The following is a 14183-nucleotide window of genomic DNA, read 5'->3' on the forward strand; positions in this document are numbered from 1 at the left end:
CCATTGGCCCGATTACGTTCTAGCACTTTGGGAACCATCTTGTGAAATATAATTTGTTGCATTTGCTTGCTTGTTTAATGTTTTGAGCAAACACATTTGATGTTCCACCTACCCAAAAAAAATCTGTACACATAAATTTCTTGTCGATATTTTGAAAGGAAAGACGGATCACTATTCACATACTTTTCTGTAAAAATAAACTGGAAAATGAGGAATTATTTTCCATTTTCAAGTAATTCAAAGCATTGAGCACCAGTTACAGTTTCAAAAAGATTTGAGAAACAATCTATTTGGAGACAGTGTTTTTAATTTAAAACTTGGTATGACCCCATTGCGTCTGATGTCAATTTAGATTTTATGCAAGTTCTCACTTTGAATTACATGCATCTTGCTATTATATGAATATTGGAACCTACAGTATGTCAGGTAGTAATTCCATAATGTGTAAGAACATGTGTGCATGATACCACTGGACACTATGTTCAGGAAATGTCTTCAGGTTGGGGTCAAAGACAGGAAACAGACTTGAAAGGTATGCCAGGATATCACAAGGCACAGCCTTACTGTGATAACTAATGCAATATATGTGCATTTTAATCTAATATTACAGTTATGTATTGTGCAAATGCTATTTTGAATATTTTCTTTTTGTTTCAATCTATATTAAAAAAGTTCATTTTTTAATTTCCATCTTATCTTTTGCTTATACGATATGATTGGAGCCATCATATGACCGTAATCATCACAGGACAAGACAGTATTAAGTAAGGTGGTGGTTTTCAACATGTGTAATCCTTTGGTTTTAATAAAATTCAATTAAAACAATTCACTCTATGAAAGTATCCTTTAAATTAACACCCTATTTACTGTTTCTTTATTGACCACAATGTCCATACTGCAACTAACACATGTACGTTTGCAAAATAATGTAATCAGAATTTTGAAATAACACAATTAAAAATTGTAGGAATAATCTCAAATAATATAGAAGGAAAAGCCAACCACCTAAAAGAACAATGGTAAGATTCCTCACAGTAAGCACAAGTTTTTACAATTTTCTATCAGCTACTTGTTTTTGAAAGCAGTTCACCATTTCATGTTTCATTTTGGAACTGCAAGGACTGTGAGTAGGAACACCTAAAAAATAAGAATGCAATGATGTTGGGGACTATGTGGCAATGAAGCAAGATATTGCAAGGAGCAAACGAACTGTTACATGTTGGCGTGACATTTCTGTAGCTTAAGTGAAGAATCTCTAAGAAAAGCCAAACGTCAGCTACTTGAGAACATGACATACATTATGGAAACATGGCAGATCTGAATATAAGAGACATCAATAAATGAATTTAACAGTTATATGATTAATATAATATAATATTTATATTATTTTGATTTAGACTGAAGTGTTCCCATAGGTGGTTGAGTATACCAGCCTCTCATCAAGCATTATCCTCTGATACTATCTTGCTGTACACCTTTTGCTTCTCAAATTAATTTACGTTTTTCATTGTGGGAATGAGGTGAGTTTACACATACATCCACAAAACACCCTCAACATGCATACTGTGTATTAATAGACAGAGAAGACCTGTGTTTGAACATTTGACTCAACAGTGAAATACAATTATGTCTGATTAACTTACATTATGTGTGGATAAAATGTGTGTAATATTTTCTTGCCTTTTTCAGTGTATTTGCATCTTCATTAAAAAAAAGCAAAGACAAAACAAAAACAGTCATTGTAGTTATTTAAACAGGGCATAAAGAGATGTGCTGAGGTTTAGAGACCATTTCATATAAGGATAAGTAAAACTTTGCTTCCTGGCTCTGTGCTAAACCAGTAAGGTGGCTGGATTGAAAGAATCAGCAAATAGGTTGAGAATGGAAGCCAGCATTAATCACGGCACTGCTATGATCACTAATTAGCTTCTAAAATAATACAAGATAATAATGTTTGAAAAACAGTGAAGAAATATGAAAGTCTAAATCCCAAGAAGGTGTTAATGAATATTAAGCTTGTTAGCACAGTTATAAAGTAAAAAAATCATATATAAAGTATATATTTTTGCTATTGTTATAAAACTGGTGCAGTTTTGACAATGGCAAGCCTTTCTAGAAAAATGTGAAATAACAGCCAATTTGTAGTGTGCACAGTAAATGTAAAGCAAATACAATGTCATTAGAAAAAAAGAACGGAAGAAAGAGAATGTTGTTGCCCCTGCATCACCACTCATTTTCATCAACCTAGGTCAATGTAATGAGAAAAGAATCATTACCCATGATGACAAAACAACTTCATTCTGTTGTGGATAACTCTGGGGATATTCTCTGGTGCAGCAGAGCAGAAAGCTTTTTGATTCTGATGAGAACAAGAAAGCTTAAACACAGCAATGCTCAGGCCACAGCACATGGCCTGCTGATTAATGACCAAAGTTTGTGTAGTGAGATGAATCCCATTAAATACTGTCAAAGTATGCCAGCAACATGATATTTCAGCATCTCAGAAAAATACCCTAAACAGCAAATTGAGTTCAGGTCTTAGCTCTTTATTTCAAGCAGGTCTTGTTCTTAATTATTACATATGCATTTGCATGTGTATCTTGATTCTGTTTATCATTTTAACTTTAAATGATTTAGCACTTTCTGTAGTAATTCTAAAGAAATGTGTCACATCCATTTTGTGTAATATTTTTCATTCTGGTACTATACCGCAGGTTACTATGTTAAGACATTAATTTGAAATGCTCTGAACATTAAAGCAATCATGCAGTCTAGATTAGAGAAAATCGCTGAGAATCATACCCAAATAAAAGTATTATTTCTTAATTGAAAATTTTCTTTAAGTAAATTTGTATCCAAAACAAAAGTAATTTTAGGATCAACGGGCATGTGCAAAATTAGGATCTGAATTTAGATTCTTTTTAGATACTTGTAGCATAGCATATTCTATGACACAATCTACCCAATATACGGCAAATGCATTTCCTGGATTTTGAGGCACACAATTATTCTTGAAATGACACAGAGGAGACTTATGAAAGCTGATAACTCAAAAATGGAGAATAGCTGGAGAGTGTTGTCAATAAACTTAATTTATTTGCTGTAAATTATAAACATGCTGCTGTTAACAAGCAAAAGTCAATAACAAATGTTACGTCTACAGTGATATGCAGTTATCCATCCATCCATTTTCCAACCCGCCATATTCCTAACTACAGGGTCACAGGGGTCTGCTGGAGCCAATTCCAGCCAACACAGGGCACAAGGCAATCCCGGGCAGGGTGCCAACCCACCGCAGGACACACACAAACACACCAAGCACAAACTAGGGCCAATTTAGAATCACCAATCCACCTAACCTGCATGTCTTTGGACTGTGGGAGGAAACCCACGCAGACACAGGGAGAACATGCAAATTCCACGCAGGGAGGACCCGGGAAGCGAACCCAGGTCCCCAGATCTCCCAACCGCGAGGCAGCAGCACTACCCACTGCGCCACCGTGCCGCCCGATATGCAGTTAATGTATTTTTAAACCTTGGACAGATACAGTATATACTCTCAGTTTAAATATGCTTCATTTCTTAGTATTGCATTTATTAAGTCCACTGAGGAAATGCATTACATTTTTCAAGTATGGACAATAAAGGACAATTATGCATGGTACAGTAAGCTAATGTATACTTCTGTTTCAAGTAAAATTGACAACTCCCATACTTAATTCAAAACTCTGTACTTCCAATTTTCATTTCATAAGCCTGCACTTTATCATAACCATGGCTAAGTGACATAAGAACATGTGAGTACTTAGTTCTATACATTGGCTTCCAGTAAATTATGGGGCCAATTTTCAAAAACCTTTGTCTAATGAACAAATCTGTATGCAACTTTAGCACCCTTTATTTAACAGAGTATACTTTGCATGTGTATTTTGTGTGTACTTTTCCTATATAGGTTTTTTTTCCAGTCTTTCACATAGGTGTATGGGCTATATATTCACAGCAAAGTGAACTAAAATAATTAGGACTAAAAAATGGCTCAGTTTCAAGGTATATGTAATGCGAAAAGCACCTACTGTGATTGCCATGTCTGTCTTCTTGCCTGTCTTTCTGGCTCCCAGTAGTCCAATTTTGTGGAAATTTGGCACATTTATTCTTGAAGGAAATTTGTTGGGAAAGATCAATTTTTGTTGAAATATAAAGTACAACTAGAGTACAATGTACAATATTTCATTTTTTCATAATCTTAAATTACAGATTAGTTTGCAATTTTAAATTTACCTTGGGAGACATCACTCCAGCTTGTATACTTTGCAAATTTCATCCTTTCATGTCCTCTAATAACTGCTCCCTACAGCAAAACAGATCCTCAATACAAGTTATTGAAACATAATAAAAACTTCTGCATTATCTGCTAATGATGCGGTATTTCTCTGACACTACAACTGATCCAAAAAGCTGAGATGCCATGTTTTTTAGTTCTTTACTGTCTTCTAAAAAGTTGGACTGGTGTCACATACACTATGAGTGAAAAAAGTTAGAAATTAGGAGCTTTGTCAACATGGTAAACTATACTTGACACTAGAATTGCCATGGACAACGCCAATTTTCATTGTGTTATTATATCTTTAATTATGTCCTCAGTGTGTATCACAGTCCTTTCCCAATTTGCTGCTATACAAATGCCCATGCTGTAACTCTGAAATTGTTCAGAAAAAATGAATAATATTTCTATTTGTTTTTTTACACAAGAATGACACCCAGTTACTGCCACAATCAATGCCATTAATTGCTGATATCCAGGTGTGAATCACTGTTTCTTTCCGGCTTACACTTCACAGCAGTTCTATATTCTTTCCACTTAGAAAAAATCCAGTCTAGCTGCCATTATCGAAGTTACTGTATGTTATTTCCAAAATGTGAATTGATGCTGGGAGTATATTTCAGCAATCAAAAGAATCATGGACTGAGTGGGCTGCAAGTGAAGCAGTGCATCCAAAGACACAGCTGTCCTCATAAAAAATGAAAAATAAAAAAATGAACAGTGGGCTTTCTTCATGAAGACAGTAGGACGGATGCATTATGTTACTTGGTGACCACGAATGAAGTGCCTTTTAGAAAAAAAAATATGACAGTAATGACTAGAACAGCTCTATTGTATATATGCTGAAAACTTAAATGGCATCGGTCTTAACTTACACTTTTTAGATGATATTAAAATTGAAAAAACAGACTAAAATGCGCACTTGAGGGCATATAGCTTTTCAAGTAGAATCACCGGAGTACATCTTACACAATGCAACAATTTACCACACAAAGTTTAAACAGATTTCTCTGATTAACTGTTACGCATTCATTCTTTTAGTGATATTCTTCCACGCCATCGCCCTTTCCTTAGATGCTGCATTTCTTCTTTTTTGTTGGACAAGCCACTAATCTTCACGCCCTGCCACCAGCACCTCTTGCTTGGCTGGCATGAAGGTTGTTCCCTCTGTCTCTCAGACTTGTAGCCCGTGGTTGATCCAGCTGCTTGACTCATAAAGGCTTGTAAATTTTGCCAGGAATGTGCGTTAATTCGGATCAACCTATCCTGGATTGTATGAGTCAATTGAACAGGCTAATCCACTGTTCTGGAACAAGCTAATCCACTGGTGTAAAATCGCACTTAAGCAAGACTGACTTCATTCTCAGGATTCCAGGATAATCTAATCACACTTTCTGGAACAGATCCCAGGGCTTCATGGACTCTTTTGTTTTTGTTTCTGCTAAGGAACAACTATTGAGTTTCTCTGGCACTGCACATTTTACAAACTGTGGCATTCCAGGTGTTATTGTATGTCGTCCAGACAGCTTTTTGGTGTCTCTTTTTCATTTGTCCAGTCACTCTGAAGCAAGGCAAAAATGCTCCTGTGTTCCATTTTTTTATCTGTTATGTCTGTCTGATGGACTTTGGAAAACACTCTATCAACAGCAATCATCTGAGTTACTGCAGATTGGCAGTTGCCTCATTATGCACATCAAGCCAATTGTCCTTGTAATTGTCTGATCCTGTTTTCAGTTTCTTACCTTGTACTGCTAGTCTATGACAAATTGGCTGGATTATCTAATCCCCTTTAACTCTACTTTCTATCTGCCTCCTTGTTCTTTTGGTGACAGCCAAGAGGTTTAAACAGTCTGAAGATTGAGCACCTGTCTTGTTCTGGTACAGGCTTTTCCGGGTTATGACACTGACAAGTCTCTTAATCATAGCACTGGTTTAGTATTTGATGAGATGCGTTGCTTTCTTGAGTATAATCCTTATTTTGCCTCATACTTGACGTTGATACTGAAATCAGGTTGCTCCCCAGATTCTCATTTACTGTTTCAAAAGGAATTCCTGGTTACAAGCCATGCTTTGTTTCTGACAATTATGTGTGGTAATGAAAAGGTGCTTGAAGAGACTTAGGTATGACATCAATGATCTATCAGGCTTAAAAGGAAATAAATGTGTTTTTTGTTTCTTATTTATCTACTCAGTTTTATTGTTATGATACTCAGGTGTAAAATATCAAATATGTTGACTTCTTGCCCCTGTGCAGATGTTGACTTTATTACAGTGCTCTCAACACCACAATATCAAGCTACATTTTTTATTTTACTTCCAGACATGATGGCACTTCCTCCATCCTTTTCTAGCCTTATTAATCCATGGGTCGCATGTGGCTGGAGCCTATTCCAACATCATATGGCTAATAAACTACTGAACAGTTTTATACTCTTTATTGAGCCTGGACATGAAGTAATTTCATGGATTTAAATAATATTTTAATCTTTGATAATTGAGGTTTCTGTTAGAGCAGTAAACTTGGTCTACCTGCTTTGCCATGTCCTGCTATAAACATAACACTTTAATTCAAGATACTCTGCAGTTATTTTCAGTAATACTCTTGACACATCATTACCGCACTGCTAAATTCCATTGATGTTCAGAAAAGATATTTGGTTGATTGAGTGCTCTATGATCACAAAGCTTGTAATTTACATGCAAATTAGACTGTTCAAATGTCTATTACATTTAGAGGACATTTATAGGAAGTGCAAGTAATTACTGTACTTAAAAAAAGTTCTATCTCTATATATATACATATTGTGTATCTTTAAATTATATTTTTCCTCTTAAAAATTGAGATTTTTGAATAAAAAGCAATTTATATAGTCTAATTTATTTATTTTACATATTTCTGTACATTTACCATAGGAATGATAGAATTTATGCAAAATATATCATGCTTGCCTTTTCATTATAATGGTAATATACTGTATGTTTTGTTTTATATGTTTATGCATTTTGCAGTACTGAATGGAGCTGCTAAAGCCATTTTAAAACTCACACACTCATAGTGCACATTATGATTGTATGATTTATATGTATTTATTTTAAATATAGTAAAACATCATCTTACTTGATAGATACATTCCCAGGCACCCGGCACATAGGCAAAATTTGTGTTATGTTGAAATGTTGAAATGTCCTTGGATAACCCATCACATTGCTCCTAAAGTATGGCAAACCAGTTTTGCTTTCTCATTAGTACTGTATGTACAGTATTTAAATTCATCAATAGCTTTAGTACCAAGGGACATGAATGGGTTTACATACAAGTATCTGTGGTACAATAATGTTATTGCACAAGGCTACAGCAGAAGCAGACATCGCTTTTGTAAGTCCAGTACAGCCAGATTTAGAAAAAAATGGTGTTTCACAAATATTAAAATTAGCCAGACAAGACCTGCCACTGAGAAGATACTGTATATGCATTATATGATACTATGTATATGTATACTGTATATGAAATAAGATCACATGATAGTACCTGAGGCACATGTATGCCATGGTGTACAAGGCACAGCAAGAGTACTAGTGTCTCACTGTTTCTCACGTTACCATGCCCAGCCATAAGTAAAAGAAACTAAGGATATGGGAGGAACATGTCTCCCTCTTTCTCATGCCAGTGCATCCCAAGGTGAGTGACACATACCAAGAATATAAGAATCTATATGAGGGGAAAAAATGCTTTGCACCACATCCATCTTGATTTTCAGGTTCCTTTAATGTTACACTTCTAGTTATGTAAAACTAAATTAGGGTACAATGAGATTCTACTGCAGTAAAATGATGCTATCTATTATCTTGCAGATTAAAACACTGTGCTATGAATTATAACTGTTTTTAAAGCACCCTCATTGACAGTAGCTTGAACTTTCACTAACATATCTCGGCAGTTGTCAAATTGTTTCACTGTATGTAATATATTTAATATATCCACCTTTATCCTTTCAGCCATCATTTAATTATGTATTGTCTGCAACACTCTCCTTAATGGTCTCTCTTCAAAAAAAAAAAATAAGTAAAATAATAGGATGCTACTGAAATAAAATACAAGGCTTTGAATCTAAGCGACTTGAGTATTACCTAAATCTATAATAATTTACAGCTTATGTATTTTATATAGTGCCTTTCACAAAAAGTACCATAAACAAATTATATTTTTCACACTCAATTGGAAGCACAATATGGGTAACAGTGATACAGTAAAGTAGGCACAAAAAAAAGTAATTTTACATGGTATTAACTCAACAGTCCCTTTATCCATGTCCTCTAGATTTTGAAAGGTAAATTGATTTTCCGGTTTGAGAGTGAAAATAGAAAGAGCTGCTCTTAATCAAGGATTGATTCAAACTTGCCTTGTTATCTTGTATTGCCTCTATAGTTTTGTTGTCTTTGTAAAGTACCTATTCCTTTCCATGTTAGACATCACATAAAATAAAAACTGGTTGACTAATCCTCAGAAATAAAGTAAGTAAAATTTGTCATTACTTTTATATGAGCATCAAACCTTTGTGATATTTATCATTAATTCATCCATATTACTTACCAGGCAACTGATGTGTCCTAAATCGGGCATGAACAGTACAGTCGATACAAAAAAAAAAAAGAATCTGTTTAGGAAGAATGATTGTATTCATTTAAAAATATGTTTGTCTAGTTATAGTTATTGTAAAAATTAGTTCTTTTAAATTGTGTGCTAAATATGAGTCACAGCAGTCATAGTACCAATCTGTCTATATCCCTTAAGAGCTGTCAGCTCACTTACCAGGAACCACTTAACCACCTTAACCTTCGCACCATTTCACTCTTTCACCTGAATGATTGTATATTTATAATAGATACCACCCACAGTACCCAAAACAACATAATGACAGGAGAAGAGCATTTATCCTCTTATTCAATTATGGCCTTCTTAAATTTCAACAATAGAATTACGCATTATTTTAACAAACTCTACCAAAAGATTTACACTTAATCAAAAAGTGCAGATAATATTACAGGATAGTACCCAAAAAGATATACAGAAGTCAAGGGAGAAACAGCGATTCAAATAAAGGATGTGACATTGGGACATATCTTACTCTCCTCTGCTTCAGATCTTGGCTTGCAGCTTGCTGGTAGGCTGATGGCTGTTAGAATGTCACTTCTTTCCCTCTAGCTGTAGCATTGTCAGTACAAATTAAAGTTTGACCACTCCCCCTTAAATTATAATGTACTTATTTTTAAGTATGTCCCTATGATGGAAGTACCGGGGGAGAGAGGGCAATACCTCCCCCGGAACATGAGAGGGCAATGCTCCTGGAATACATCGGGGCCACGAGTTTGGAGCTTAGAAGTTCAACCCTGCTGGGGTCCATGGCCACCGCCAGGAGGTGCCTGGACAGTTCTTATCTGAGAGCACCTGGAGCACTATAAAAGAGGCCGCCTCACTCCATTCAAGGAGCCAGAGTCAGGAGAAGGTGAAGAAAACTTGCTGGGAAAGCGGTGGAGGTGGCAGAAGAAGAGAGAAAGAGAGAGAAGAAAGGACTGTGTTTAGTTTTTTTGTGTTTTATTGTACTGTGCTCTGTAGTGGGGTGCGAAAAGAAAGGTATGTGTTGGACAGGATCTGCGACTGCATGTCTGTGTCAGATACGGTGGCTGGTCCGCCCCCTGGGCATCACACCTGGATGGTGTGATCTTAATGCAAATATCCATCACTTCTTAAGAAATTCAACTTTTAAAAGTTAGTGACCCATCCTTCCTTTGTCAGTAATTACCAGTGATGAGGCTGTTCATTGTGTAGTTGTTTACTTGGATTTGGTATCAGATCCTTCAGCATATGCCCTTGCTTTTCAGCACAACCTTGAGGCCATCTAATGAAGCAGGACACTAACTAACTCTGATTGTTTCTGTGTCACGAACCTCCACAAGCTTAATCTAAAGCAACAAAGGTCAGCTATCTAGGCATATGAATTCCATAATCATCATACTAGGCCAAATTCAATTTTGTCGATATATGTAACTATTATAGAATTATTTTTTTAAATGTATATAAAAACATAATTTGTTTTTTATTTATGTAGGAATGTGTTTTTGTATGTTGGTGACTGGATCAAAGAAAATTACTACTTGTGAACAATAAAGGTAAACAAAATAATTTATTTTCCAATATGACCTAAAGCAATGTCAACTTTTTAATTTGTAAAAGTACTGCAGTTAAATGAGTGTAGTTCATAACATCTAGGTTAAACTTTAAATTTCAACAAAATGAGAACAAAGGAAATACAGGTTCCTTATTTAATGTGAATGAAATATTAAAGTGAACAAGACTACAACTAAATCAATCTCCAGGCAGTCATATGCTAAACAATCAAGATAAATTTCTTTGTTGCATAAATTGAGAAATGAATTTCTTCTAGAAATATAATCATTTAACCAGTGACAATTTTATGTATTCTAAAAAAAAAAAAGATTTTTCTGAATTGTCTTATTCAATGCAATGTGAAGAATTTGCTCTCTGCTGGTTTATTTAAGAGCAGCAGACTGCAAAGAAGCTGTAGAAAGTATGGACATTGGACAATGTGCCTATCAATAAATTAGACAGACAGGCACAACAGTGGTACTGACAAAATCATAAGAGTTAAACCTAAGCCTCTTAGCTTACTCATAGAACTGGACTTTGACTTTTTAAAAGCATGTGCGATGCTATGGCAGTTACCAAAACATTAAAAACAGCTACAAAAGAATAATGCAACCTGTTTAAATGGCATGCAGCCTAACAGTTACTGCTCATGAGGAGACTGGCAGCCGGACACAGCTAAAAACATATAGAGATAAAAAATCAAAGAGGGTGCCTTTGGCTCCCTAGACCCATAAAAGTAAAAACAAAAGATTTTGCTTGTGTCCCAGCTTTTATAGGATGAAATTTGTAATATCACACTGAAGTGTGTGTGATCACATATGTAGCAACAAAGCTGCTGCAACATGAGCTGGTTATTGACCAAGTACTGCAAAATGCTAAAACACAACCAGGATAGAAGACAGAAACAAAGCAAAAGCCTCAAGCTAAGAAGAAAAAAAAAAGTGAAGAAACACTACAAACTGTTGAAGCTGCACAAAATAATTACCAGTAACCTCAAATTCCTTCCAGTCTACAGCTTTTCTGCTTACAATTAACATAAATGTGTTTTGTAAAAATACTGAGGGAATGCTCTGTAACATGTAGGAAAATCATTGTAAACACAATCTGTTAGTAACCTAATGAGTATTATTGATTGTTAGAATATGTATTTTATATTTCAGAATAACAGCTGAAACAACTCAAATTAAGCTTTAGGCAGGAGATGTTTTTATTTTGTGATAACACTTTTCCCTTGCTCTGAAAATTCAGCAGATCAAAGAAAAAATTCCAAGAGTATCAGATTTTAGCAAGAATAAAAGCCTTTAAAATAGCAACAAGTAATCAGCAATGCTCTTACCTGAGCATCTTAACAGACTGAAAAGAGAATGCTACATTTTTATAAAAAAAAAATATCTAGACATAAAAGCATGGCATAGTCATGTTTTTTGGCTATTTCCACTAAAGAAAATGTCTCAGGCTGCCATTGATGTGTAATTTATGCTTTATATTTTGTGGCTATAATCTCAGCCATCTTGGTATGTGAAGTATTATTAAATATGTAAAATAATTCCAGCATTTAAGGAGATATACAAATGAGCATGGTGTACTGCAGTATGTGAAAACAAACTATTTGAAATATACAGTACCAGTAACGACTTGCTGCACAATAATGTGCAGTGAATACACTTGACTCGAGCATTCATAGTTTTCATCCTCTTTCTCTGTACATTTAGCATTCGTTTGCTCAGAGGTTGATGCGCTTGCTGCTTCCTGAGCAGCTCTTCTTTTCTGCACCCTAGTGGCCTGCTTCTTCTCTTTTGTCTGCATCTTTTTGCATTAAAAATGATTTAAGTCAGTGTTTGTGTTGCAATTACTTAGTATGTTTTCCTTAATTTTTCACTTAAGCTGGCACTTGAGATCTTCAATCTGCCTCAAGAATTATTTAAGATATGAAGAGGTTGGCGGCATGGTGGCGCAGTGGGTAACGCTGCTGCCTCGCAGTTGGGACACCTGGGGACCTGGGTTCGATTCCCTGGTCCTCCCTGCGCGGAGTTTGCATGTTCTCCCCGTGTCTGCGTGGGTTTCCTCTGGGCGCTCCGGTTTCCTCCCACAGTTCAAAGACATGCAGGTTAGGTGGATTGGCGATTCTAAATTGGCCCTAGTGTGTGCTTGGTGTGTGGGTGTGTTTGTGTGTGTCCTGCGGTGGGTTGGCACCCTGCCCAGGATTGGTTCCCTGCCTTGTGCCCTGTGTTGGCTGGGATTGGCTCCAGCAGACCCCCGTGACCCTGTGTTTGGATTCAGCGGGTTGGAAAATGGATGGATATGAAGAGGTAGGGAAAGTGATGGCGAAGGTAGTAGGGATGAGAACGGTGCCCGTACACATGCGCTACACGGCCGCCCTGCTGGCCACTGCCGAGAGTTGATTCTACAATAAAATAAAAATAAAAAGAGGAATAACCTTTGAGGTCAATCATCACCCGAAAGCGGATAGTAGAGGTCACGTAGTATATGTGTACCAAATTTCAGGTCAATAGTTCAAACGGTCTGCAAGCTACAGGTGATTCAAAATATTGGACAGACAAACAGACAGCCACGGTAGTGTATTATATAAGAAGATGAGTATTGGTGTTTTGCTAAGTGCTGCTTCTGGCATTGTGGCCAGTGCTACCAGGACAGGCATGGAATCTCAAGACCCCGAACCAGAGGTTAAAAACAGAAAACATTATTTGAAACAGTGGGTGGATGGCTGGGTGGTTGTATGTTTTCATGTTAAGAATGTGTTTTCTATTATAGGGTCTTGGGGAGAGAGACCCTAATGTACAAGTGTAGAGTTTTAAATCAAATCTACCCCAGGATTAGATGGTCATTTGCCTTTAGGTACTGTAAATCGAATTATTATGTTTTGACTGATAAATTGTTCTTCTCCTAAGACTTCAACCTTGGAATGGTGTGTTGGCTTGTGGATGATAATGATATTTAGAGGTGTGTAGTTTTGAGATATGAGCTCATAACAGGCATACCCTTGGAAAACTGGGGAGGGTCAAAACAAACAGTAATTCATAAATGACCCTCATGACAGTTTCAATTAAATCAAAGAGAAACATGCGCAGAAAACATTAATACTAGGTTTCACTACTGAAGCCAAGTCTAGAATGGTGATTGCTGTTGCGTTCTTGGTGGCTAGGTCTCCCCCTGGCTGTTTCATACTCAACTAGAAAAGCCACGTGGAGTTACCATGTTGGTTCACCACCCTACAAGAATGAAGGATGATTGCAGCATCATTTTGGTGACAGGCAAGAGAAGCATGGATCAAAGAAATAGGTACTGCCTCTTGGTTGCCTGTGGCGGAGAAGTAGCTAGAGTTTGTGCAGGAATTTGAAAGACACCAGCTAAATATTCACTTCCAATTTCAGCTTTGGCTCTAGAATAGAACATTGTGATAAAAAGTGGTCTTTTGTGATCTCCGCATTTTTCCAACGGGAGAGGACCACAAGATGCTCAGAAGCCCCTTGCTGAGCGTCTTACAATAGTATACCAGTGAACAATAGGGTTACCTCAATGCAACTCTGTGTGGTTATGTGTGCTGTTATTTTTGTTGTTTTTTAATCATTATTTTTAATATTTTACATATTTTCTGTGATGTTTGTAATTATGTACCCATTCATTTAAATGTCTTGACATTGCTTGTGCTTTATGGGAGACACCCCAGGAGACAAG

The sequence above is a fragment of the Erpetoichthys calabaricus genome, chromosome 9 (genome assembly GCF_900747795.2).
Source record: "Erpetoichthys calabaricus chromosome 9, fErpCal1.3, whole genome shotgun sequence".
NCBI classification, from domain to species: domain Eukaryota; kingdom Metazoa; phylum Chordata; class Cladistia; order Polypteriformes; family Polypteridae; genus Erpetoichthys; species Erpetoichthys calabaricus.